The following is a 26,261-nucleotide window of genomic DNA, read 5'->3' on the forward strand; positions in this document are numbered from 1 at the left end:
CTTTTGGGAAATTTAGGTCAGCAGGATCTAATTATTCAACCGGATCAAAGCGGAGATTTCAAGACTAACGCCAAAGGCGGTGGAGTGGGGGTGCTGAAGGCTTTTCATCCGGAACTCCTTCAGGGCCCTCACATCAAAGCCAGGTCTCTAGCTCCAAAGTACCCCAGTCTGGCCTGGAAGCTTCCCACATGGCAAGAGGTAAGGCCTGGAGGAGTCCCCCTTAGGAAAGCTGACAACACCACGGCCCCAGGCCACGTGGCCGGGTAGCACTAGCCCCATGAGATGACAGTGCCTGGTAGAGGCCACACACACAGTAAATAACCCACCAAACATTCCTTCTCTTCCAAGGAGGAGAAATGAAGCCATCAGACATCAGAGACAGCTGTGATTTGCAGCAGTGACTGCCTTGGAGCGCACCCCATGGGCCTGTCCCAGAGTCTGTCCCAGGTCTCCCCAAGTCAACAACAGTTCTCAAAATACAGAGTGGCTGGAGGGGTCATGTGCTCTTTTAAAATTATTAGTAGTACTTTTTTGTTGTTATTTGGGAGATAGAGTCTCACACTACAGCGCAGGTGGGAGTGCAGTAGTGCGATATTGGCTTACTGCAAACCCCGCCTCCTAGGTTCAAGCAATTCTCCTGCCTCAGCCTCCCGAGTAGCTGGGATCACAAGCACACACCACCACACTCAACTAATTTTTCTATTTTCAGTAGAGACGTAGTTTTGCCATGTTGGCCAGGCTGGTCTTGAAATTCTGAGCTCAGGTGATCCACCCACCTCGGCCTCCCAAAGTGCTGGGGTTACAGGCATGAGCCACCGTACCCAGCCAGCTATTATTATTATTAATTATTTTTGTGCAGAATCTGTCTTGCTGTTGCCCAGGCTGGTCTTGAACTCTTGAGCTTAAGTGACCTGCCTGCCTCAGCCACCCAAAGTGTGGGGATTACAGGGATGAGAGCCACTACATCTGGCCTCAAGTGCTCTTTTAAATGAGAAGCACCCCTAAGCTGCTGGCCATGGCTGCCCACCTGACCAGTCTGGATTCAACATTCCTAAACCGCTGGAACCTGGAAAGTCAGAATGCCCGCTCTGGCCCACCCAGGCCCATCCAGCTCAGGGAGACGTGGAGTCTCCATATTCCTATCCTGGGTTCAAACAAAGCTAAACTAAACTGATTTTCAGCACTGTAAGATGGGAAGACATCACAGTTGGGTTCCAAGCTCTGGACAGCTGGCCTCGGGCCGGTCACTATTTCCTCACCTTTACAGTGAGTGTGACATGAGTCCCACTCTCACCTTGTTGGGTTATGGTAAAGATCCAACAACTACAGAAGCTTCCCCAGAAAGGCTAACTACTCACTCGTTTCAATGGACTTCACACAGCGAGAGGTGGGGAAGGCAAGGGGATTTTGCTCTCAAAACAGTCATTTCTTTAAAATCTTCCCAGTCCCAAGCGATTGTTCGGGGAAGGGGAAGGAAAATTCTTTGGACAAGCTAGAGCCACAGGACAAGTCCTCAGAGGCCTGGACCTGTTCAGGGAGCGGCCCCGCGGATGCCAGGTGCCAGCGCCCTCAGGGGCTCGAGGTCCGAGGCCCCAGTCCCCGTGGGCAGCGAAACGCGCGGTGCCCAAACAGCGCTGCGGGGAGGCTCCATGACCACCGGCGGCTGCCCACCGGTCCCCGCTGAGCATTTCACAGGAGGCCGACGAGGCCTTGCTCCGGGGCTACTGGGACCCACCCCCTCACTCTCTGCGAAGATTTCTCCTCCTAGGAAACCTCCGCCCCCACTTCAGCCTCCCGCGGCTGCCACCCAGGCCCCGCGCCACGCGTTTCCCAAAGACGCCTCCGCAGGGACCGGAGCTTCGGGCCAGCAACGCCAGGGCGGCGGCTCCCGAGAGGGCGGTGGACGAAGGGGGCGGCCAAGCGAGTGCCGGACACGTGACACGCTCAGTCCCGGCACCCCGGCGCCCCCGCGCCCCCGCGCCCCCAGTAATCCCCGCCGCCCCCTGCAGTGCTGAGTGGTCCGCTCTCCCGAGGCCGGGGCCGGGGCGGGGCGGGGCGGGGGCTAGGCGGGGGCGGGGCGGGGTAGGGCCGGCCCCGCCCACCGGAGCTTTCCTTTTTTTTTTTTTCCACTTTAAAGCCGTCTGTGGCTTTTTCTCCTCCGCACAGGAGTCGCGCTCGGGCAGCCCGCACGCTCGCAGCGGGAACTAGGCTCCAGGCGCCGGCGCCGGGGCCGCGGGGAGGAGGCGACTTCGCTCCCTGCGGCGGGCGCGGCCCGGGCGCCCAAACCTCCTCGGCCTCGGAGAGCAGCGGCGGCGGCGGTCCCCAGGGCGCGGTAGGCGGCGCGGGCTACCTGGGACCCGGTGGGTGGGCGCGGGAGTCCGGGCGGGGCGGACGCGGAGATCGCGGCGCCTGGGGACCGAGTGGGTGGCGCCGGGCCGGGCGCGGGGAGCGGGTGGGGTCCGGGATGGGACTCGGGACGAGGCCCCTCCCGCGGTGGCTCCGGGCTCGCCTCCCTCGCCTCGGCTCCCGGGAGAGGGGCCCGGCCTGCCCCGCGCTGCCGCCGCTGCAGGACGCGGGGTCCCGGGGCGAGGCGCGGCGGGGGTCTCGGGGCGCGGGGACGGTCGCGCCGAGTTGCGGTCCCGAGGAGGGGCCAGGGCGCCCCGGGGCCGCCGATCCATCTCCCTCAGCCCGGGGGCCGCGGGACGCCGTTCGACTAAGTTAGTTTCGCTTTTCCCGCCAGTCCGGGTCGGGATCGGCGGCGCGGCCCAGTCGCCCCTCAGGGCGCCCCCCACCCTCCCGCAGCGCCTCCCCCAGGGAGCCCACCGGGGACCCCCGAACGCCGCCCTCCCGGCTGTCCCGGAGCCGCCGCGGCTTCTGCCAGCAGCGGAGGGAGAGCCGGAGGATTGTCAGGAAATCGATTAAATCAGAAAAACAAGGGCGGCCTGGGCCCGCGGGCGGAACCGCGGTTGGGTCGCCGTCCTGGGCGTGTGCGGGGCTCGCGGGCGTCCAGGTTCCGGTGAGGACGGGACCGGACGGCTCCGAGGGCAGGGTGCGGGTCTGCAGGAAGAGCGGGTGTCTGTGAGCGCGTCTGCGTGTGTGTGCGCGTGTCTTTGTGAATATGTGTCTGCGTCTGAGTAGTGTGTCTGTGTGTGTGTCTATCTCTGAGTGAGTCTGTGTGTCTTTGTCAGTGTGCCTGTGTGTCTGAGTGTGTGTGACTATGTGTGTGTCTGTGTGTCTCTGTGTATGTCCTTGTGTGTGTGGTTATATGTCTTTCGGTGTGTGGTTATATGTCTTTCGGTGTGTGTCTCTGCAAGTTTGTGTCTCTGAGTGTGTCTGTGTGTCTGTCTCTACAAATGTGTCCTTGTGTGTGTATGTGTGTGCCGCTGTGCCTTTGTGTGTCTGCAAGTGTGTCTGTGCGTTTCTCTCAGTGTTCTTGTGTGTTTCTCTGGTGTCTTTGTATGTGTGGGTATCTTAGTGTGTGTGTGTCTCTGAGTGTGTCTGCAAGGGTCTGTGTGTCTTTGTGTGTGTGTCTCTGTGTCTGTGTGTCTGAGTGTCTTTGTGAGTGTGTCTGTCTCTGCGTGTGTCTGTCTCTGTGTCTCTGAGTGTATCTTTGGGTGTGTGTGTGTGTCTTTGTGAGTGTGTCTCTGAGTGTGTCTCTGTGGGTGTCTCTCTGAGTGTGTCTTTGGGTGTGTGTGTCTGTGTTTGTGTGTGTGTGTGTGTGTGTCTGTGAGTGTGTGTAGACCATCCAGGAGGGCGGCTGGTTCCTGGGTACTGCTGCTCATGGTGATTTATTTGCTTGGTTCTGGAGAGCCAGCTATGCGGGGCCACGGACACCCCACTAGGGAAGCCCTGCCATGTCCCTGAAGAGAGCACAGGCTCCTTCTTCCTCTCTCCATTTCTCTGAAAATGAAATGCACGGTTTGGGGGTGAGTTGGCAGGGGCTGCTTCCTGAGTGAGTAACAGTTAATTAAACACTCCAGTCTGTAGCATCAGAAACTGGTCATAAGTTGAGTTTTAACAGGTGTTCATGGTAAAAGCGCCATCCCTGGTGACTAAGGTTTGGTGTCCTTGGAAGAATTTTCTCATTGTGGGGGCTGTGCACACAACTTCATCCCGCATTGTGAGGTGTGAGGAGAGCAGCAACCAAGAAAGGGCATGAGGGCCTCTCCCTCCTGCCCTGTCCCCCTCTTCAGACCCCCCTCCCCAGTGGTAGAAAGCCCTGGTGTAAGCATGAGCAGCACAGATGGTCTCTCCCCACTGAGGAATCTTGGAGTCAGGGAAGCTCTGTCTTACTGTCTAAGCAAACCTGTCCGTTCCTAGCAGAAGCCCAGAGAGGGTGGTTGACTTACCTAGATTGCACAGCTTGGGCTGTGGACCAAGACTCCCCAGTCCTGAAACTGTTGCTGTTGGTTACTGTCCCCAGCACTGAGGTCATGGGCCAGGCGCTTCTTGTCTCCCCAGCTGTGAAGTGATGGGCTGGATTAGATCATTTCAAGCATTCCTCCTGCTCTCTTATGGCTGCTTTTCTTGTGCAGGGAACACTTTAGACTAATGCAATCAATCACTTTACAAGTCTTCCTCGCCTGGCCTGGCTACCACCCTAGCAGCAGAGAGAACAAAAGCAGTAGCACATTGACCCAGTGGCTCAGAGAGCCCCAAGCAGGGAGCAGGCTTCAGGGAGGCCAGGTCCTGGGGAGAATCAGTGGGTTTCAGGGCTCGTAGGAAGGAGTGGTCCTGCCTGGGCCCTGGTGATGTCACTTTGGAGCTGGGTGAGGCCATTTCTTGGACTGTTCCAGTAAGGCTGGATCCGCCCTTCAGTGGGTTCTTCTGGGCTCCTGCAAAAAACTCACCCCCTTGGAATCAGCACAGATGTTTAATTTCTTCACCAGAGCTGGGGAATGGGGTAGGGGTCCAGCTCGTCAAGGCCAGTGCTGCCCTCCCACCCCATGGTGCATGCAGTACTCCCTTCCTGCACCTGCCCCTCCTGGGTGGATGGAAACTTGCCTGCAGACACATTTTCAAATTTAGCAAAACCTCTGATTCTTGTGGTGTCATGAGTTTGTCTGGGCATTTTGCATTAATTTTTCTCAAGAAATAGGTTGTGGCTGGTGTGCCTGATTCAGTTTATCTTTTTTTTTTTTTTTGAGATGGAGTCTTGCTCTGTTGCCCAGGCTGCAGTGCAATGGCATGATCTTGGCTCACTGCAACCTTTGCCTCCCAGGTTCAAACAATTCTCCTGCCTCAACCTCTCAAGTAGCTGGGATTACAGGCGCCCACCACTACACCCAGCTAATTTTTGTATTTTTAGTAGAGATGGGGTTTCACCATGTTAGTCAGGCTGGTCTTGAACTGCTGACCTCAGGTGATCCGCCACCTTGGCCTCCCAAAGTGCTGGGATTACAGGCGTGAGCCACTGTGCCCAGCTCAATTTATCTTTTTGTTCTGAAAAGTTTTATCAGATGAAAGCACAAGGCTGCGTACAGGTGTGCCTCAGTCTGCCCAGGGGTGTATTATCCTACCTCCCATCCCCAACACTAGATCGATGAAATCCAGACTCTAAGAGACTTTGATTTTGGACTTTCATTGAGTGCTCTCCCCTCCCTCAGTTATCTGATAGCATCTCTCCCAGTCTAGAGTTCAAGTTCCATTGGCAGCCATGTGCCAGGCTCTATGTTAGAGTGCTTTATGGATGTGACTTTGAGTTCTAAGCATAATAACAGTGGGAAATGGTTTCATGGTTTCTCAGTGCATGTGGGTCCTGGCTCTGATCTGAGTCCTGGACGCATTGACTCATGGGCTTCCTGAGGACCCTGGGGAGTGGGTTCTGCCTCCGTGCACATTCTCACGAGTCTTGGAACGGGCAGGCAACTTGGCCAAGGTCTTGCTGCAAGGGAATGGTAGGGCCAAAACTTGAATCAGATTTGGCACCCAAGCCCTTCACCAGTGCAGTTTGTCACCTCCGCCACCTTAACCTTTTCTTCAAGAAGCATGTGCTCATTTTTTTAATGAATTTTTTTTCTTTTTTTGTTGAGACAGAATCTCGCTCCGTCGCCAGGTGTCAGGCTGGAGTGCAGTGATTCGATCTTGGCTTACTGCAACCTCCGCCTCCCGGGTTCAAGCAATTCTCCTGCCTCAGCCTCCTGAGTAGCTGGGACTACAGGCATGTGCCACCATGCCCAGCTAATTTTTGTATTTTTAGTAGAGACTGGGTTTCACCATGTTGGCCAGGATGGTCTCGATCTCTTGACCTCGTGATCCGCCTGCCTCGGCCTCCCAAAGTGCTGGGATTACAGGCATGAGCCACTGTGACTGGCCATGAAATTTTTTATAATTATGGAAAATGTCAAACATATCAAAGTCAGAAACACAGTATAATGAGCCCCCAGGTTTCCTCACCTTGCAGACACACACATACACATACTCACATATGCACATACCTGCTCATGCTCACAGAATACATGTGCACAAGTGTATGCACAAATATACACACATGTCCATGCACACATACACACATGCACACCATACATATATACACATACACATGCTGGATTATTTTGAAGCAAATCCAAATGTCAAGTCATCTGTAGCTTCTTCCTAAGAAGCACTTAAAGGAAGCATCAAGTCTCAGAGAGGTTGACTGTGACTCTGCGGGGCCTGAGTCGGGAGAAGCACATCCCTTCTGACTTGGGCTTGAGGCTCCTTCCTTGCTTGGACAAAGGGAGGATGGCAAAACCCAGAACAGCTTATTGGGGGAATCTGTCCTGCTGCCAACCCCCTGGAACCTTTGGGAAGCTGCTTGCTTGCTTTGTGTTTTAAAAGCTCTGTTCATTGCCCAACATTAAAAATAAATGAGTCCAGTGATCATGAGACAGACCACATCAACAACAGGCTTAGGCTCTTGGGGCCCTTCTTGGAGATGGGAAGGAGAATCCGCCAAGGCACAGCCCAGCCTTGCCTGCCTTTGAGGTCCAGACCTTGTGCAATGCACGCGTGGGATTTGTGGCAGGGCTGGGTGTGGGGGGATGTGGCTGTGAGAACGGTTTGTCAGCAAGCACTGGATCTGACCTGAAGCTGAGCCTGACTCTCTTGAATTTACTGCATAGGCGATGGGTAGAGGAGTCTGAGAGCCTCTGCCACCCTTGGGTGTTCCTTGGAAAACCAGGGAGGTGTTGGGTGCTTTTAGCCCAAGATGAAGAAAGTATTAGGATGCAAACTCCACACTTGAGAAATGACTGCTGAGTAGGAATACGGGATTCCAGGTTTGGAAAAACCTACCTGTGACAAGGGCTTCACAGGTGCCCCAGTTGTGAACACCCCTTGCCAGATGGTCTGAGTGTGGCCGATCTGGTCACACCCTTTCCGAGGTCGGAGTGAGGGGCTGCACTCCACTCCAAGGGAACCACCTGTTTTCTAATCTCTACAAGCAGACACCAAGGGAACATGTCGGAGTGGATATTAGGATGTGAAAAAATGGTGGAAGGAACATGAAGTTGGATCTGGCTGAATTTATTGATAACGGGACCACTAAGCAGAGATTCTGCAGTTAATACTGTAGCTCAGGGAGTTAACGAAGGATCTGTTTGGTTGGTTGGCTGAGACATGGATCAAAAGAGGACCCACCATGAGTGAGTCGGAGTTGCTGGGTCTCCTTTGGTTTAATGTAGAGTTAGGGATTCATAGGCTTAGGTTTAAAGTAGCATTAGGGATTCAAAGGCTTAGGGACATTAGGATGCTGGAGTGGGTTTGGCACTTAAAAGCTGCTCACCCACACTGGGAAGATTCAGAGGACAGACCTTTCACCAATACTTTGAGAAATAAGATTCGTGAGGGGCCCCATCATCCCCGAAGAGCTCTGTGATCCAGGCCTTACAGTAGGAGCCGCAGTCACTCAATTGGAAAACTCAAATGCAATGGGAATAATTGCATCTGGGAGTGCAGGGGCCAAGTGGCAGTACTCAGCCATCCACAGCAAGGTGAGTGTGGTTACCTATTGGACAGCAGAGGCGAAGCTTCGATCAGAATAGTCTGACTTGCATGGATGTGTGGCATTGGATAGTTAATCATGGTGTTCCTAGAAGTGAAATAGACAGGAAACCTATGAAATTCTTACTTGATCTGTATAAGCAAAAAACTTACAGGTCAAATGAAAAACAAGTCCAACCTGAATAATTAAAAGAGAAAATCACAGGCCTCAGTCAGCTTCCCAGACTTGAGCCAGTTTACACAACTAAGCCCTTGAATTAATGAATGAATGAATTGGGGACTGGGTTCCCTTGAAGAAGGAGCTCAGTACACTACAGAAAATGAATGCTATTAGTCTTCCTCCTGGCCTTCCCCAAAGGGACCTATGGCCTTTTACCAGGGAGAATATGCATTGAGGAAAGGGAAATAATTGGACTTTTCAGAGATGGCAGAACACTGAACTGACATTGATTCCAGGAAACCAAAAACATCACTGCGGCCCACCCGTCAGAGGAGGGGCTTATGGAAGTCGGGTGCTGAGTGGAGTTTTAGCTGTGTCTGACTCGTGGTGGTTCCAGTGGATCCCTGAACCCATCCTGTGGTTATTTCCTGGTTCCAGATGCATACTTGACACACTTAGCACCTAGCAGAATCCCCACACTGGTTCTGTAACTTGTGCAGTGAGGGCGATTATGGTGGGAAAGGCCAAATGGAAAGCGTTAGAGTTGCCTCTGCCTAGGAAAATAGTACATCAAAAGCAACATTGCATCCCTGGGGGAGACTGCAGAGATGAGCGCCACCATCAAGGAGTTGGAGGATGCAGGGGGTGGTGAGCCCACCACATCCACACTCAACCCTCCCATTAGGCCTGCGCAGAAGACAGATGGACTTTGGAAACTGATCGTGGATTATTGTAAGCTTAATCAAGTGGTGACTCCAAAAATTAACACCTCTCTGGTCCCTGGTACTGCATGCAGCTATTGATCTGGCAAATGCCTTTCTCTTTGTACCCATCCATAACGCCTACCAGAAGCAGTTTGCTTTCAGCTGGCAAGGCCAGCAATGCACCTTGACAGTCTTGGCTCACAGGTTATCAGCTCTCCAGCCCTATGTCACAGTTTAGTTCACAGCCATCTTGATGACCTTTCCCTTCTGCAGATGTCATGCTGTCTCTGGGCACGGTGGCTCACACCTGTGATCCTAGCACTTCTAACACTTCAGGAGGCCGAGGCAGGAGGATCACTTGAGCTCAGGAGTTTTGAGACCAGCCTGGGCAATGTAGTGAGACATTATCTCTACATTTTTTGAGACAAAGTCTCGCTTGATCTTGGCTAACTGCAACCTCTGCCTCCTGGGCTTAAGTGATTCTCATGCTTTAGCTTTAGTAGCGGGGACTACAAGTGTGTGCCAGTTTTTGTATTTTTTTTTTTTTTTTTTTTTGGTAGAGACAAGGTTTCACCATCTCTACAAAAAAATGTTTTAAATGCCAGACATGATGGTGCATGCCTGTGGTCCCAGCTGCTTGGGTGGCTGAGGTGGGAAGATTGCTTGAGCCCAGGAGGTCAAGACTTGCAGTGAGCAGTGATTGTGCTCCTTTACTCCATCCTGGGCAACAGAGAAAGACCCTGTCCACCACCCCCCCACCAAAAAAAGGTATTGTACTGGTCTATGACATTGATGTCATGATGCTGATTGGACCTAGTGAGCAAGAAGTAGCAACCACTCTGGACTTATTGGGAAGATATTTACATGTGAAGTGATGGGAAATAAATTCTGCTGAAACTTAGGGGCCTTCTCCCTTCATGAAATTTCTCGGGGTCCAGCAGTGTCAGGCCTGTCAAGGTATCCCCTGTAAAGTGAAGGATACATTGTTACAGCTTTCCTCCTACAAGCCAGAAAGAGGCAGGATGCCTAATGGGCCTGTTTGGGTTTTGTAGGCAACACATTCCTCATTTGGGTGTGTTACTCCAGCCCATTTGCTAAATCACCCTAACGCTTCTAGTTTTGAGCAGAGCCCATAGCAGAAGACTCTGCAACAGGTCCGGGCTGCTGTGCAGGCTGCTCTGCCACTTGGGCCCCCAGCAGATCCAAGGGTGCTTGAGGTCAGTGGCAGACAGAGAGGCTGCTGAAAGCCTTCGGCCGCCCCCTGTAGGCGAATCGCAGTGCAGGCCTCTGGGAAGTTGGAACAAGGCCCTGCCATCACCCGCAAATAACTTCAGTCCTTTTGAGAGACAGCTCTTGGCCTAATACTGGGTCCTAGTACAAAGGTAACGTTTGACCATCGGCTGTGAAGTTTCCATGTGACCTGAGCTGCCCATTAGGAAATGGGTGTTATCGACGATCTGACCCACCAAACCATACATTGGGCATGTACAGCAGAATGTTCAACATCATCAAGTGGAAGTGGTACATATGGGATCAGGTCTGAGCGGGTCCTGAAGGCACAAGTAAGTGACATGAGGAAGTGGCCCAAAGGCCCATGGCTCTTACTTTTGCCCACTGCCTTCTCTCTCCAGCCTGTACCTATCGTCTCATGGGGAGTTCCTTATGATCGATTGAAAGTAGAAGACAGCCTGGGTTACAGATGGCTGCGGAGGGTTCTGCACCATATGCAGGCACCACCCAAAGGTGGACAGCTGCAGCACTGCAGCCCCTTGCCGGGGCACCTCTGAAGGACAAGGGTGAAGGGAAATCCTCCCAGGCAGAGCTTCGGGCAGTGCACCTGCTTGTGCACTTTGCTCAGAGGAGAGATGGCCAGATGAGGGATTGTATACTGATTCATAGGCTGTGCCGGATGATTTGGCTGGATGGTCAGGGGCTTGGGGACTTGGAAAGAATGTGATTGGAAGATTGGTGACAAAGAAATCTGGGGGCCTGCCATAGTGGCTCACACCTATAATTCCAGCACTTTGGGAGGCCAAGGTGGGAGGATCGCTTGAGCCCAAGGAGTTTAAGACCAGCCTCGGCAACATAGTGAGACCCCTCTTCATCTCTACAAAAATAAAAAATTAGCTGGGCATAATGACTCCCAACTACTTGGGAGGCTGAGGTGGGAGGATCACTTGAGCTTGGAAGGTTGAGGCTGCAATGAGCTGTGATTGCGCTAGCCTGGGCAACAGAATGAGACCCTGTGTCAAGAAATCCAATCAAACAAAAAAGAAATTGGGGGAAGAGGTATGTGGATAGACCTCCTGAGTGGGCAGAGGACCTGAGGTTTGTGGGTAGGATGACCGAGGTGGGTACCAGTCAGCCTCTTTCCTTCCACCCCTGTCATCGCCTGATGGGCCAGGAACAGAGTGGTCATGGTGGCAGAGACAGAGGCAATGTGTGGGCTCAGCAATGTGGACTGCCACTCACCAGAGCCAGCCTGGCTATGGCTGCCACTGGGTTCCAGTCTCCCAGCAGCAGAGACTAACACTGAGCTCCAATATGGCCCCATTCCCCAGGGTGATCGCTGCACCTGGTGGAAGGCATGTTGGACTCCTTCGGTTTTGGAAAGGGCAGCATTTTGTCCTCACTGGAGCAGGCACTTGTTCTGGATATAGACTCGTCTTCCCTGCACACAGTGTTTCTGCCGAAATCACTGTCCACGGATTCCCAGAACACCTTGCCACTGCCATGCTGTCCACGTAGCACCGCTTCTGAGGAGCTCACTTCACAACCACGGAAGTGTGGCTGTGGGCTCATGCGCAGGGAATTGGCTGGTGAGCTCGAGCCCTCTGGTTTCACCTCTCATGCTAAATGGAACTGTGCCCTTGTTATTGCCTTTATTTGGAAATTAAATATATTGAAGAAGATGCCAGCGGATGCCTATGGGTGCTAGTTGATAGGGGGTGAACTTGTGATGATTGATTTTGGATGTCAGCTTGACTAGATGAAGGAATACCCACATAGCTGGTAAAGCACTGGTTGTTCTCCGTGCTTTAGCGCACACTGAGCCCATCCCTTTTCTGCTGAAGGGGAAACCCAGTGGTTTGACATTGCACAGAATGCTCGGGTTTCCCAGATGTGTCTGTGACGGTGTTTTCAGAGGACACTGGCTTTTGAGTCACTCAGCTGGATGGGGAGGTCTGCCCTCCATGGGGGCAGACACTGTCCAATCAGCCGGGGGCCTGAATGAAACAAATAACTGGAGGAAGGGCAAATCCTGGCTCTGTATCCCAGAGCTGGGACACTCTTCTGCACTTTTGCGTCCGAACTCCAGGTTCTCTGGCCTGTAGACTCTGGGACTCGTACTAGTGGTCCCCAGGGTGGTCTTTGGCCTGGGACTGAGAATGACCATGATCCCCACCATCCCAAGCAGCTGACTTGAAAGAAGAGCACTGGGGTCTTTTGAAGTTCAATTACGACAGCAGCTAAGTGACAGTACTTTGTAGGGCTGGGGCAGGTGTCTTCCAAAGGCTGTATGTAATCTGTATCGGCATCCAGTATATGGTGCTGGTTTCTCCCATAGCCAGGATTCACAGGTCCAGGAATCAAGGGGAGGAAATGGGGGCGGCACGACACATCATCACCCTGAGGGACCCACTAGCAAAATGGTTGCTTCCTGTTCCTGTGACTTTATGCTCTGCTGGCCTGGAGGTCTTGGTTCCAAAAGGAGGAATACTTCCACCAGGAGACACAACAGTGAGTCCATTGAACTGGGGGCAAGGCTGCCACCTGGCAGTTTGGGCTCCCTGTGCCTCTGGGTCAGCAGGCCGAGAGCGGAGTGATGGTGTTGGCTGGGGAGATTGATCTGAACTAGCAAAGGAAAATTGATCTGGTCTGCTCTGCAGTGGAGGTAGGGAAGAGTTGTCTGGACTACTGCATACCCCTCAGGGCATCTCTCAGTATCACCATGCCCCGTGATTAAGTCAATGGCAAGTGACAAGGATATCATCCAGGCAGGACTGTGAATGACTCAGACCCTTCAGGAATGAATGTTTGGGTCACTCTGCCACTTAAAGAATCACAGCCAGCTGGGATGCTTGTTGCAGAGGAAAGGAACATAGAACAGGAGTAGAGGGAGGTGGTTATAATAAATACCAGCTGCAACCATGTGACCAGCTACAGAAACAAGGGCCGGAATTGCCAGGAGTATTTCCTCCCAGTTTTGTTCAGAATACGGTTGTCTGCGTTTACATGTGTATTAGGCAAATGTCTGTTTTCTTACCTCTCTTACTCCTTATTCTTAGAACATGTGTTGAGTTTATAGCAGTATTTAAGCATTCATTTTATATCATAGTATTTCAGTTACTGAATATCAGGGGAGGGAGGTGTGAACAGCACTGGAGGACTGTACCTCCTCTGGAGAAGGGATCAGTGCGTCTTTGGTGGTATGAAGGATAGTATCATGCTAGGTGGAACTGTGACCTTGTTATTGCCTTGGAGGTTAAGTATGGTTTAAGGAGATGCCAGCGGATGCCTACGGGTGCCAGTTGATAAGGGGTGGACCTGCAATGATCGATTTTGGATGTTAACTTGACTACTAGATTGGGGAATACCCAGGTAGATGGTAAAGCAATGATCATTCTCAATGCTTAGTATACACGGAGCCCTTCCCTTTTCTGCTGAAAGGGAAACCCAGTGGCTTGGTGTTTGTGTACAATGATCGGGCTGCCCCAGGTGTGTCTGTGAGGGTGTTTTCAGAGGACATTGGCATTTGAATCACTTGACTGGGTGGGGAGGATCTGCCCGCCATGGGGGCAGGCACCGTCCAATCAGCCCTCGGCCTGGATGGAACAAAAAGTTGGAGCATGGGCGAATCCTAGTTCTCTGTCCCAGAGCTTGACGCCCTTCTCCTGCGCTTGGATGTCAGAACGAATCCATCCCTTCTCCCCTCTCTCTCTCTCTCTCTCTCTCTCTCTCTCTCTCTCTCTCTCTCTATTCTATGGGTTTCGTGTCTCTGGAGAACCCTGGCTAATGCAGTTATGAATGCCTTAAGAATCTGGTGGGGAGGAGGCAGGAGCTGGAAGGCCAGAGAGGTGGCGGTTCACATCCATGACCTGCCAGTTCGTATGGAGTGCTGGTGGCATCTCCAATGTGGGGTGGCAGGCTTTGGTAACTAGTTGAATGTGAGATGTAGAGGAGGGTGAAGAATTGCAGGTGTCTTGGGTTCCAAGCTAGTTTGAGGGTCATTGTGAATGATGACTTACAGGCTGGGGGACTGGGTCCACAGAGATGCTTTGAACCTGTCCCAAGTGGAAGTGGTTTGAGTGGATGTGTCTGGATGGCAAATGGCTTCAATGCTCAAGCATCCTCCCACCTCAGCCTCCCTAGTACCTGGGACTATTGGTGCACACCAGCACACCAGCTAATTTTTAAATTTCTCTTAGAGACAGGGAATATATTTCTCTATATTTCCCAGGCTGGTCTCGAACTCTTGGGCTCAAGCAACCCTCCCAAAGTGGTAGGATCATGGGCATGAGCCATGCACTCACCCTCTGCTGCTTTGGTGCTGTTCCCCCATCCCGGCTTTGAAAGCTCTGGCCACTCCCTGGGCCACACCTGCCTACTGCGCCGGACCCATCTGGCTTTGTCTTCCCCACAGAGGCCTCTCCCACCTCTCCCTCCCACCCTCATGGCCCATCTGCCCCCTCAGAAGAGTCCCTCTCTTCCCTTGTAGCCTCAACCACTGTCACCTGTTTTCTGCTGACCCTGTCTCACACATTCTTTGTGCTGCCCGGTGCCGCCTTAGCTGGCCCATTCCCACCAGCTGACCTGCATCTGTCTCATTTCGCTTTCCAAAAACTGATCCCCTCACACCTCCCCCTTCCCAGGGGTGTACCCATCAGCAGGCAGCTGTGCTATCCACGTCCATCCTGTCACCCCGACATGTGTACCCTCAGCCGTGCCAGGGACACCTGCTGTTGTGGGCAGCCCAATGACCTGCAGGCTCCAGGAGGGCAGGACCCGGCCACATGACTGTTGTTCATCACTGTGTCCCCAGTAGTTAGGGCCACAGTGGGTTCTGGGACACCTGTTGGATGAGGGAGCAACGGCAAGGCTGGTGGCTTAGTGGATCCCGGCAGGGTCTGGGAGAGCTCGATGTGCAGGTGCTGGGGGTGGGGATTTCCTGTCACAGAACTAGACTGCCAGGTCTTCGTTCTCAGACCAGATTTCCTTTGTGACCCTGTAGGAGGTCAGGAACTCCGAACAAGCACTCTGAACAAACCTTCATTCTCAGGAGCTGTTACTGGACCACATGTCATTCATGCGTTCATTCAAACATTTACTAAGCACCTATTATATGCAGCCAGTCTGCTGGGGCGAGGATATAAAGAATGAGGAAGGTTTCGCTGTGTGGTGGGTGAGACAGGCCCGTCTCCAGTGATGACAGTGCTCAGGGCATCAGAGGACACTGGTGGTGGGGTGGCCAGGTGGGAAAGGCGGGATGGGTGCCGGGATGTGGCCGGAGTGAGCGCAGAGAGGCAGGAGGGCCCACAGACCTGGCGACATTTGTGCAACTTCAAGTAACATGGGAGAGGGGTTTGTGGTTTAGGGAACGAAGGCGTGTTGGGGACAGAGCAGTGGTTTTGGGGAATCAGCCATTAGGCTGGGTCCCAGCCGTGCTCCTGCAGGGGAGGGACGAAGCCGTGGGGGCTCCTAAAGGGTGAGCTTTGCCCTTGGCCCCACAGAGCAGGGACTGAGGGCACCCAGGCGATTGCCTGTTGCCATCTACTACCTTAACCCTTTTCAGCCATGTGGAGGGATGGCCGGGCCCTGGTCCTTCCTCGCTGCATCCTGCAGCAGTCGGCTTTTCTGCTCCATGTTTTCCACCACGGACAGCATTTGGGGCACAGCAGAGCTGGGGTGGGAGGGATAACCAGTTTTCCTTTGCAATGCCCAGCCTGGGGGAGGTGGGGATGGATGGAGCAGAGGGGGCTGTGGGAGGTGCATGGACTGGGGTCTGTCTGTAGTGGGGTCAGTGACGACAGCCACCAACCCGACATGGCGTATCTGAGCACGCTTCCAGGTCCTATGTATGCATGACGTCATTCAGTTGTCATAATGTCAGTGATACCTATAGGGTAGGTACTACCCATTTTACAGATGAAAAGACTAGAATGGGCTGTGCTCACCTCTGGCTCATGCCTGTTGGGAGGCTGAGGCAGGCAGATTACCTAAGGTCAGGAGTTCGAGACCAGCCTGTCCAACATGGAGAAACTCCATCTCTACTAAAAATACAAAATTAGCTGGGCATGGTGGTACGTGCCTGTAATCCCAGCTACTCAGGAAGCTGAGGCAGGAGAATCACTTGAACCTGGGAGGTGGAGGTTGCTAAGATCATGTCATTGCACTTCAGCCTGGGCAACAAGAGCAAAACTCTGTCTCAAAACCAAAAAAAGACAAACTAGAATGACTCTGGGCTTCCCAGCCACCCAAGGGAAGAGCTGTGAGCTAAGCCCCAGCAGCCTGGCTCCTGGTCTTACTCTTCACCACCATTCCCTGCCACAAAGAAAGAGCAAGGAAGAAATGAGTGACCCAAGAGACAGGTCAGCAGAGCAGATGTCACTGTAGCTGGGTAAATAAGATGCAGGGGCTGACAAGAGTCAGAGTGGTCCAGGTATATGGGGATTGCTGTCTGAACTAAATGGAGAGAAAGTAGAGTCAGCTGGAAGATGTTCTGGATATACAGATGTGCTCTGTGACATTGGCTAATTAGGTTGTCTTTTTTTTTTTTTTTAATGGAGTCTTGCTCTGTCACCCAGGCTAGAGTGCAGTGTCGCAGTGTCAAGCTTACTGCAGCCTCTGCTTCCCAGATCCCAGTGATTCTCCCACCTCAGCCTCCCGGGTAGCTGGAATTGCAGGCACTTACCACCATGCATGGCTAATTTTTCTATTTTTAGTAGAGATGGGGGTTTCACTATGTTGGCTAGGCTGGTCTCGAACTCCTGACCTTGGCCTCCCAAAGTGCTGGGATTGCAGGCATTAGCCACCACGACCAGCTGTCTTTCTTCATTGGAGGTAAAACACATAATATAAATGAGCCATTTTAAAGTGAACAGTTCAGGAGCGTTTAGTGCATTCACAATATTGTGCAGTTATCCCCTCTGTCTAGTTCCAAAATGTCTTCATCCCCCCAGAAGGAAACCCCCTCCATATTAGCCGTCACCCCCGATCCTCCCTCTGCAGTCCCTGGGAACCAGTCTGTGTTCTGACTCAGGGCTTTGCCTGTGCTGAATAGTTCGTACAAACGGAGCTATACATTGTACAGCCTTCTGCGTCTGACTTCTGGCTGATTAAGTTTTGCATGGAAGACTGAAGCATTTCCTAAGTGGAAGCTGGATTTCCTGTCCTGGATTCGTCGTAGGCCATATGAAGGTGGGATGGAAGAGTCAGATACAAACAGCTTGTCTAAGAGCTTGGCTGGGAAACAAGGGCATCTGTCTTTTTCTCCATATCCCTCGTCACCAGAGACTCAGCCACCAAATTCTTGTTGCCAGCAATCTTGTTATTTATTTTTAATTTTTTCTTTTCGAACTTTTAAAAATGACACCTGTTATCAGCTCCCTTCTGGAGCCCATCAGCAGTTCCATTGCTCTTATGGTGAATTCGCAAACCCATGACGTGGTCTTTGGGGTGCATGTAGCTTCCTCCCAGGCCTACCCTGCACCACTCCCTCCTCCCCAGGGTCCACCTCAACTGTGGTGCCAGATGTGTCCCTATGGGGACCAACCCTGAGGCTGGGGGTCTGTAACTCATGCTGCCCCTTCTCTTGGGGGCAGGAGCTGTTTCCAGGAATGGTTGCTGACAGTGTTGGCCATTCGGTGCCACTTCCAAACCCTGTTAACCCATCTGGGACCAGAACTTCAGCTTTAGCAAGTCAGTTTCTTAATTCCTTTCTTTCCGATGTTTTCTAAGACGTAGCAGGCCCCAAAGGGGGTGGCCTGCCTCTCATTGGACAGAGTGTGACAGAAGTGTGCTTAGGAGCTTCCTACCAGTGCTCTCAGGATCGTGATGCAGTTGCCCTGGCTGGTGGTACCGAGCAAGGGAGCCATTTACCCCAGGCCCACTCTTAGCAGGGCCATGGGCACTCCTGCAGTGGGTCCTCCATGCCCAGGGCCCCCTGGAGCCACAGTGCCCTGACTATGGGTGGGGGAAAGGAGACAGGTTGGGGTTGCCCCAGGCATGGGAGAAAACCTAAGCTGTCATCCGCTGAGGGACTACTGGCCCCTTCCTTGTTGGAGCTCCCGACAACTTTTTCCTGCCCTTTCCCTCCCATGCTGGGGCTGGCGTTTAGTTTAGGGTGTCTCAGATCCCATCTGCTGTGAGTGTGATTCTGCCCGAAATAGTCTTCACTTGTATTGACTGAATGTGTGCCATGAGCCAGGTGCTCTGCTTGCCACTGCAGATGGGTTTTTAACCCCTTCAACAATCCTGTGAGTTAGATGTTACCTCTCAGTTTACAGATAAGAAGAACTTTTTTCCAGAGAGGTTTTCTGCATTTCAGGAGGTGGCGTGTCTTCCTGGATGCTGGAAGGGGGGCCTGACCCCACCGCCTGGGTTTTTTCTACTCTGACAGTGGAACATGCCAGCCCTGTTGATTGGGCACCTGCTATTGCCACACACAGCCTGGGAGGTGTGTGATGCACCTCCAGGTCCCTGAGAGCCTGTGGCCCAGCAGGTGTGTGCAGGAAACATGAGCTCACTTCCAGGGGGCTGGGCAGACACCAGACCAGTATGGGTACAGAGGGCCTCCTGGGGCCATCAGGAGTGTTCGTTCTAGACCGGGGTGTTTCATGGTAGGGGCCAGGAGACTGGCTGCCGTGAGGAGGACCAGGGGAAGGCTTCAGAGCTGTATAGCAGGGAGGGCATCGAATACCAAGCCCAGGGGTCGTCAGTGGGCACAGGGTGTCCTTCTACTTCTATACCATTCACCTCCAGAGTTGTTAATGAGATGTGCAGATGAGCTAGACTTCCCCCCTGAATTCCTGTGTGCTCCCCTGCAGAGTGTGTGTGTGTGTGAGAGACAGACAGACAGACAGACAGACAGACAGGGTCTCTCTGTCACCTAGGCTGGAATGCAGTGGTGTAGTCACAGCTCACTGCAGCCTTGAACTCCTAGGCTCAAGTGATCCTCCCACCTCAGCATTCTGAGTAGCTGTTATTATAGGTACCTGTCACCATACCTGGCTAATTTTGAAAATGTTTTGTACAGACAGGGTCTTGCCATGTTACACAGGCTCTCCCTTGCATTTAAAATGTTGTAACCAGGCCTGGCACAGTGACTCATGCCTGTAATCACAGCACTTGGGGATGCCAAGGCAGGTGGACCACCTGAGGTCAGGAGTTTGAGACCAGCTGGGCATGGTAGTGCATGCCCATAATCCCAGCTACTTAGGAGGCTGAGGCAGGAGAATCGCTTGAACCCAGAAAACAGAGGTTGCAGTAAGCCAAGATCATGCCATTGCACTCCAGCCTGGGCAACAAGAGCAAAACTCCATCTTTAAAGAAATAAATAAAAATGCAAAAATTAGCTGGGCGTGATGGTGCATGCCCGTAATTGCAGCTACTTGGGAGACTGAAGCAGAAGAATCGCTTGAACCCAGGAGGCAGAGGTTGTAGTAAGCCAAGATCGCACCATTGCACTCCAGCGTGGGCAATAGAGTGACACTGTCTCAAAAACAAGCAAACAAACAAAAACGACTATAAAATGTGGTCACTGGGGCCCTGGCCAGTCTCCCTGGGGACCCAATTCAGCTTCCTGATCCTTTTGTTCGGATATGCCTGGGGCTCCCCTGTCCTGACCACTATCTGTCGTCTTGGGGATTTGGTTGTGGGTCTGCCCGAGGTCCTGGGCTTCTGGCTGGGGTGGTATTGCCTGTTGCCCTGAATCTCTCCTCAGGTAGGGATGGTGGGGTCCCTATGATGATGCTCCTGAACCTGCCATGGGAAGGCCAGAGTCTAGGGCCATGCCGGTGGGTCTTACCTCTTGAGCTGATCCCAGGAAGCCTCATGCAAACTCAAGATTAAGCATGAGTTTACTTCAGGCAATGGTGGTTTTTTTGTGAGGGCAAGTCATCTCATGTCAGGTTCCTGGGGCACCTTCCTGGATTTCTAAGGGTTGAATGAGCTCCTGGATAGATTGAGAAGACCTGAGGGGCCGGGCACAGTAGCTCGTGCCTATAATCCCAGCACTTTGGGAGGCCGAGGCAGGTAGATCACTTGAGGCCAGGAGTTCGAGACCAGCCTGGGCAACATGATAAAACCTTGTGTCTACTAAAAAGACAAAAAAATTAGCTGGGTGTGATGGTGTGTGCTTGTGATTCCGGCTGTTTTGGAGGCCAAGGCAGGAGGATCGCGTGAGTTCGGGAGGTTGAGGCTGCCTTGTGTTGTGATCGCACCGCTACACCCCAGCCTGGGCAATGGGAGTCAGACCTTGGCTCAAAAAAAAGAAAAGACCTGGGCAGCAGCATGACTTTGTCGCCTCATTCCTCTGCAGATAGGGTTCGGGGGAGATTCTCGAGCCTTTCCCCTGTGCAAGGGTCTTCTCATTTGGAGATTTTAAGAACGTGCTAATGAGAAAGTTCGCCTTGCATTTGTGAAGCTTGGAGAAGTCATCCTAAGGGAGCAACAGCATGCTTAATTTATTCTAATTCTGTCATATATAAATTATATGTAAATGTTAGGGTTCTTCTAAAAACACTTCTCCATCTTTGGAAAAATGGAATGTTCAAAAAGAGAAGTATCTTTCCCCTCTTCTTGGCCGGGTGCGGTGGCTTACGCCTATAATCCCAGCACTTTGGGTGGCCAAGGTGGGCAGATCACAAGATCAGGAGTTCAAGACGCAGCCTGACCAACATGGTAAAACCCCATCTCTCTTAAAAATGCAAAAATTAGCCAGGTGCGGTGGTATGCGCCTGTAATCGCAGCTACTCAAGAAGCTGAGGCAGGAGAATTGCTTGAACCTAGGAGGTGGAGGTTACACTGAGCCAAGATTATGCCACTGTACTCCAGCCTGGGTGACAGAGCAAGACTCTGTCTCAAAATCTATATTTCTTCTGGTTGCATCCTATGAGGCCAGTTTTGAGCTGTTCGGTAAACAGATCCTTTCTTTCCCCACTTGTAGCCTCCCAGGCTCCCTGGAAGCCACATCCTCCGGACCCCCATGCCACTCTCAGGGGCGTCTAGACAGCTCGGGATAAAGTTTTTTTTTTTTTTTTTAATGCCTTCACCATTCAGCCAGTATTCCCTGAATGCCCGCTCTGTCCTGGCTGTCCCGGTGCCCGCACTGAGAGAGCCATGCCCAGACAGGGCCTACCAAGGAGGCCGTCTCTGAGCTGAGTGCTGATCCATGACTGGGGTTTCTTTCTTCCCCATCATGGGTCTCGGCACGGCTGAGGTTTTGCTTTGCTGTCCGCATTTGTGGAGATTTTTGTAATGGAAAATTTCAAACATGGGCCGGAGTAGAGAGACTGCTATCCTGAACCCCATACCCCTCATCACCCAGCATCAAGTTATTCATTCATCTCTTCAACACGCACGGGACATCTTCTTTTCTGGAAGGACTGATGGACTTAGAAATAACATCACAGTCCTGGAAAAGGGTCAGACTTGAACCAACCCTTGAACCAGGGCACTTTCACTTTTATCTTTTGGCTCTTTTTTTTTTTTTTTTTTTTTTGCGGGGCAGGGGAGCATTCTGTGTAAGATTTAACTCCACTGCTTCTGGCAAACAGTGGGAATGGATCAGGGTCGGCACCCAGGATGTTTCTGCCATGGTTGCCAAGTGGTAGACATGAAACGTGGCTTTATCCACTATGCTTTGTGTGTTCAGGATGGGACCTCTGTTTTCTTCCTGGAAAGGTGGGTTTGGTGCATCCATGAGGGGTATGAGTTTTCTTGGTGGCACTGAGCCCTGTTTCAGTCCTGCCAGATGAAATAGCTCTGCTTAGACAAAGCAGAAAAATGGGACTGTTTTTCTCTTCTTTACGCCAGTGGCCAAGTATTGAGATACAGGAGCCCTCATGCGGATGATGTTTTTCTCTTGGTGTAACCATTCGCCCTGCCTGTCTCATTCACCCAGGCTGGAGTGTGGTGGCGTATTCATAGCTCACTGCACCTCGAACTCCTCAGGCGATCCTCCTTCCTCAGCCTCCTGAGTAGCTGGGACCACAGATGTATGCCACCACACTCAGCTAATTTTTATTTTATTTTATTTTTATTATTTTTTTCAAGACAGAGTCTCTCTTTGTCACCCAGGCTGGAGTGCAGTGGCACGACCTCTGCTCACTGCAGCCTCTGCCTCCTGGGTTCAAGCGATTCTCGTATTTTCTTTTTTAGAGCTGAGGTCTCACTGTGCTGCCCAGGTTGATCTCAAACCCCTCCTGGGCTCAAGCAGTCTTCCCACCTAGCCTCCCAAAGCTCTGGGATTACAGGCAGGAGTCACTGTGCCCGGCCTCTTTTATGACACAAAGCAGGGAGTCCCTGACCTTCCTGAGTCTTGTAGTCAGGAAAAGCTAACAGGGTTCTTCCCTAATGGCCCTGTGGAGGTGTTATTCAGATGCCACATGGTTCACCTGTTGTAAATGTGATCCTGATGATTGGCGCACACATGTTCAGGCAGCCATGTACACTGTCCTGGAATTCATTTCTTCTCCCTACCTCAGCATACTCTGCAGGTGTGGACTGGGGGAAGGCCACATTCTTCCAAGTTCCCTAAGTGCCGATGGTGACACAGGCAGGTGCCAACACGGAGTTTTGTTGGGCGAGCAGCTCATGAGCTGAATTATGCGATGATTGGATAACGTGCATGGACTCATCTCATTAAAGTGGCACGGTTTTGGATTTCTTTGCTTTAGTTTTGTTTTTATTTATGTTTTTATATATTTCAGCCTGGTCAGTCTAATCACAAGTGGCGCAGTTTTGGAAGGCACCTAGGGAAGGCTGCCTGGTTGGAGCTTAGAATTCTATCTCCGAGACGGAGGTGAGGTTATCAGAGGCAGTGTGTGCCGACTGTCCAAAGCCAGTACCAAGGCCATGTGTCTGCCACAGACACATCTTTTCCCACCAGCTTTAAAACGAGACCAGTTTGCTTGATGTTAATTGAGTGCCTGCTCTGTGCCTGGCACTGTGCTGGGCACTTTCCACGCATTTACTTATTGACTGCTGCATAGAACCCTGTGGAATGGGGATTATCATGCCCATTTTACAGATGGAAAAACCAATGTTAAAAAAAGTCGAATGCCTTGCCCAGGGCCACACAGCAAGAAGTCAAGCTGGATGCAGACCCAGGCAGTCTGGGCTCTGAACTGTGCTGCCCACATGGCCTCTGAGTGGGAACAGACTCCTGATCTGGGGGGTAGGGGGGATGCTGGGATTTAAGTTCTGGGAGGGGTCGGCCCAGGTTGCTCGGGAGAAATTTCTGATGGAGAGAAGCCTTAGCCAGGCAAAGGAGAGGGCATGGGAGGGTGCCCAGGGGAGGGAGGGAGTGAGCTCAGGCGGAAAGATGAGATTGAACATTCTCAGGAAGCTGTGGCAGGGGCCAAGGCCTGGCCAGTCCAGCCTGCCTGCTGTGCTTCAGAGGCTGGCCTGCAGCAGGTGCTCAGTGAAGGCTGAATGAACGGAGGAGTGTTATTGGAGAGGCAAGATGGCTGGAGATCTCGAATCTTGTGCTTTTCACTATAGGAGCAAACAAGACAACTGGCTGGGCATGGTGGCCCACACCTGTAATCCCAGCATTTTGCGAGGCTGAGGTAGGCGGATCACTTGAGGTCAGGAGTTTGAGACCAGCCTGGCCAACATGGTGAAATCCAGTTTCCACTAAAAATACAAAAATTAGCCAGGTATGGTGGCAGGCACCTGTATGTAATTCCAGCTACTTGGGAGGCTAAAGTAGGAGAATCGCTTGAACTAGGTGGTGGGGCCATTGCAGGGGTGAAGGTGCAGTGAGCTGAGATCGCAACACTGCACTCCAGCCTGGGTGATAGGGTGAAACTCCATCTCAAAAAAAAAGTGAACAAGACAACTGGAAAATGCCTCCAAATGCCCACCTGACATTTTCAGTGTCTCTGCTGGGCTGGGAGTAGATGTGGCCACTGAATCCTTCCTCCCTCCCACCCCCAAATATGCAAGGCAGCTGCCTGGCTGGGAAAGCTGGAGGGCTTCCTGTTCTGTGAGCAGCTGTCCTGGTACCTTCCTTATGGGAAAACGGGCACCGGGCTGCCCGCTTGTGAGCATCTAGACCCTGACTGCCCACTGGCTGAAATCCACACAATGAGGCCGTCTGGTTCATCACCAAATGGAGAGAGAGGCAGGTCAGCGAAAGGGAGAGCAGGACCCCAGATATTTGCCTCTGCTCTTTATCTAGTAAATCACACAAAGAATTGCAGAAAGTGACAGTCTCATCCCTGAGTTTCCCTTGGCCAGACTGGGGCATAGGTCTTCTTACACTGTCTTGTTTTTCTCCGGGAAAAATGAGCCTTAAGTGTCAGACTTGAATTACCTTCCCCAGGGACACTTCCTGTGGCTATTTCTAGTGGCAAGTGGCTGAGGTTGTGCCCCTAAATAAAATTAGGGTTTTAAACTGGGTCATAAACTCAGGTGCCCCCAGGGGTCGGGAAGGAGGCACAAATGGGGGAAGCAGCCAGTGGGAGGCTACAGGGCAGGGAGAGGACTTCGGCAAAGGAGAACAGCGTGTCCTGCACGCGGAGTGACCTTTCTTACCTGGGGGACTAGAGCCCTTGGCACTGTAGTATCCCTTTTGAAGCCAAGAATCCAGACTTTTAAAAATGCTGGCATAATTCAGTGGGTTTTTTGTTTGTTTTTAAAGACACAGCATTGCACTGATTTAAAATAAAACATCTGTGGGATGAATGTCCGCTCTCTGTAGAGATGAGGAGGGCGAGGCTGAGCAGCACAGTGGGGGTCACTGAGTCAGTGGGGCTGGGACGAGAGCTCTACCTGCCGGCACCCGGCCTGGCCCTCTGTCCGACTCCTTATGCCGTATTCCAGGCAAAGCAGTGGGCCTAGGAACCAACGCAGCAGACTCCACAGTAACAAGAGACCCCGTATTGGCTTCAAGGGACATGGCCCCATGCCAGTCTTGCCCACCTACCTCAGCTCTCCCACAGGAGGGCATCTCAGCAGCAGCCAGGGCTTGGTGGCTGCCTTTTGGGTGCCAGGTACAAAGCACCTTGTGTCATGTGTTGGAGTCCTTACAACACCACACACACATACCTGGTGGCTTCTGTTCTCCCCATTTCACAGATGAGCAAACCGAGACCTGGAGAGGTTCGAGTCACATGAGGGGGTGAGAGTTGAATGTGAACGTGACTCCAGAGCCACGGTTTCTAACCAGCGAGTGATTCACACTTGGAGGCCCAGGTGAGATGTGCATGGCACCATCAACCTGATGCCAGTGACCTTGCCCTCCATCCGTGGGATGCAGCCTCATTTTGACCCTCTACCAGGGCGTCACGTGCAGCAAAGAACACTAAGTGGGGAGTCGGTGGGGGCGTCAGGAGCACAGGCAGCCACCTCCAGAGGGACCGCGCAGCTCACAAGGTTGCTGACTAATTCTCTTTGCAAACGGTTCAGTTTCACATGCTTGAGTTTCCAGTAACTACGTGGGTGGATTTGTTTCGTTTAAGGGGAAAACAAAACAAAACAAAACATGGAGTTTTCTTTCCCAAGAAGAAGGCTTGCCAATTATGGGTTTCACGCGTGCGGCTCCAGGCATCCTGGTTTAGTTCTGCAGCCAGCCGGGCCTCTTGGCAGATGGGTTTGGAGGTGGAAATCGCTTAGTCATTTGCAAGCCCGGACCAGGTGCCCAAGGTCAGGGAGGTGGTGGGGCCACAGTGGCATGGGGATCCCTGGGTCCTGCTGCAGGAACCACGGTGGTCCTGTGCTCTTCCTGACTCAACCCTGCCCTGTGCTGGCAGGGGGCTGAGACCTGGGCGAAGAAGAAGGTTCCAGGTCAGATAGGCCATGCTCCCTGCCGGCTAGTCGCCTGCTTCGGGTGAGTTGGAGATGGGGGTGTCCCTTGGCATATGCCAGATTGTGCTAAGGAAAGGGTGAGGGACAGCATCTGGGGGACAAGGGCAGGGTGTGTTTGTACATGTATTTATGTGTGTGTGTGTGTGTGTGTGTGTGTGTGTCCCCAAACAGGCTCAACCAGGGGATACTAGCACTCACCAAGCAGAGCAGACTTTGGTGGGCATGTAGGGCAGGGTCCTAGGGGGCCACTGCTGTGCCAGGCATCACCCCTTGAGGTGCTGGATGGTGAGGGGTTGGGAATGATCGAAGTGGGTTGGGGGGCTGCCATTTACAAAAGGCTGGAGCATTTTGCTGCCTTAGGGCCCACCTGTTCTTGCCGC

General features: G+C 52.5%; 1 protein-coding gene across 3 annotated transcripts in view; it reads left to right on the top strand.

The window, feature by feature from the left end:
• The first annotated feature begins 2,160 nt into the window (after positions 1-2,160).
• SPSB1 (splA/ryanodine receptor domain and SOCS box containing 1) overlaps positions 2,161-26,261 on the top strand; it is an 80,985-nt gene continuing 56,884 nt past the window's right edge. The window contains exons 1-3 of one of the 3 annotated variants that reach the window (XM_054258741.2): positions 2,161-2,332; positions 22,779-22,870; positions 25,153-25,269. The gene's annotated coding sequence lies outside the window, so the exon portion shown is untranslated. Of the gene's footprint in view, positions 2,333-22,778; positions 22,871-25,152; positions 25,270-25,632; positions 25,904-26,261 lie in introns of those variants that run through there. The other 2 variants (XM_035307630.3, XM_035307631.3) reach the window with 2 other exon arrangements.

Source organism: Callithrix jacchus, chromosome 7 (genome assembly GCF_049354715.1).
Source record: "Callithrix jacchus isolate 240 chromosome 7, calJac240_pri, whole genome shotgun sequence".
In the NCBI taxonomy this organism is placed as follows: Eukaryota; Metazoa; Chordata; class Mammalia; order Primates; family Cebidae; genus Callithrix; species Callithrix jacchus.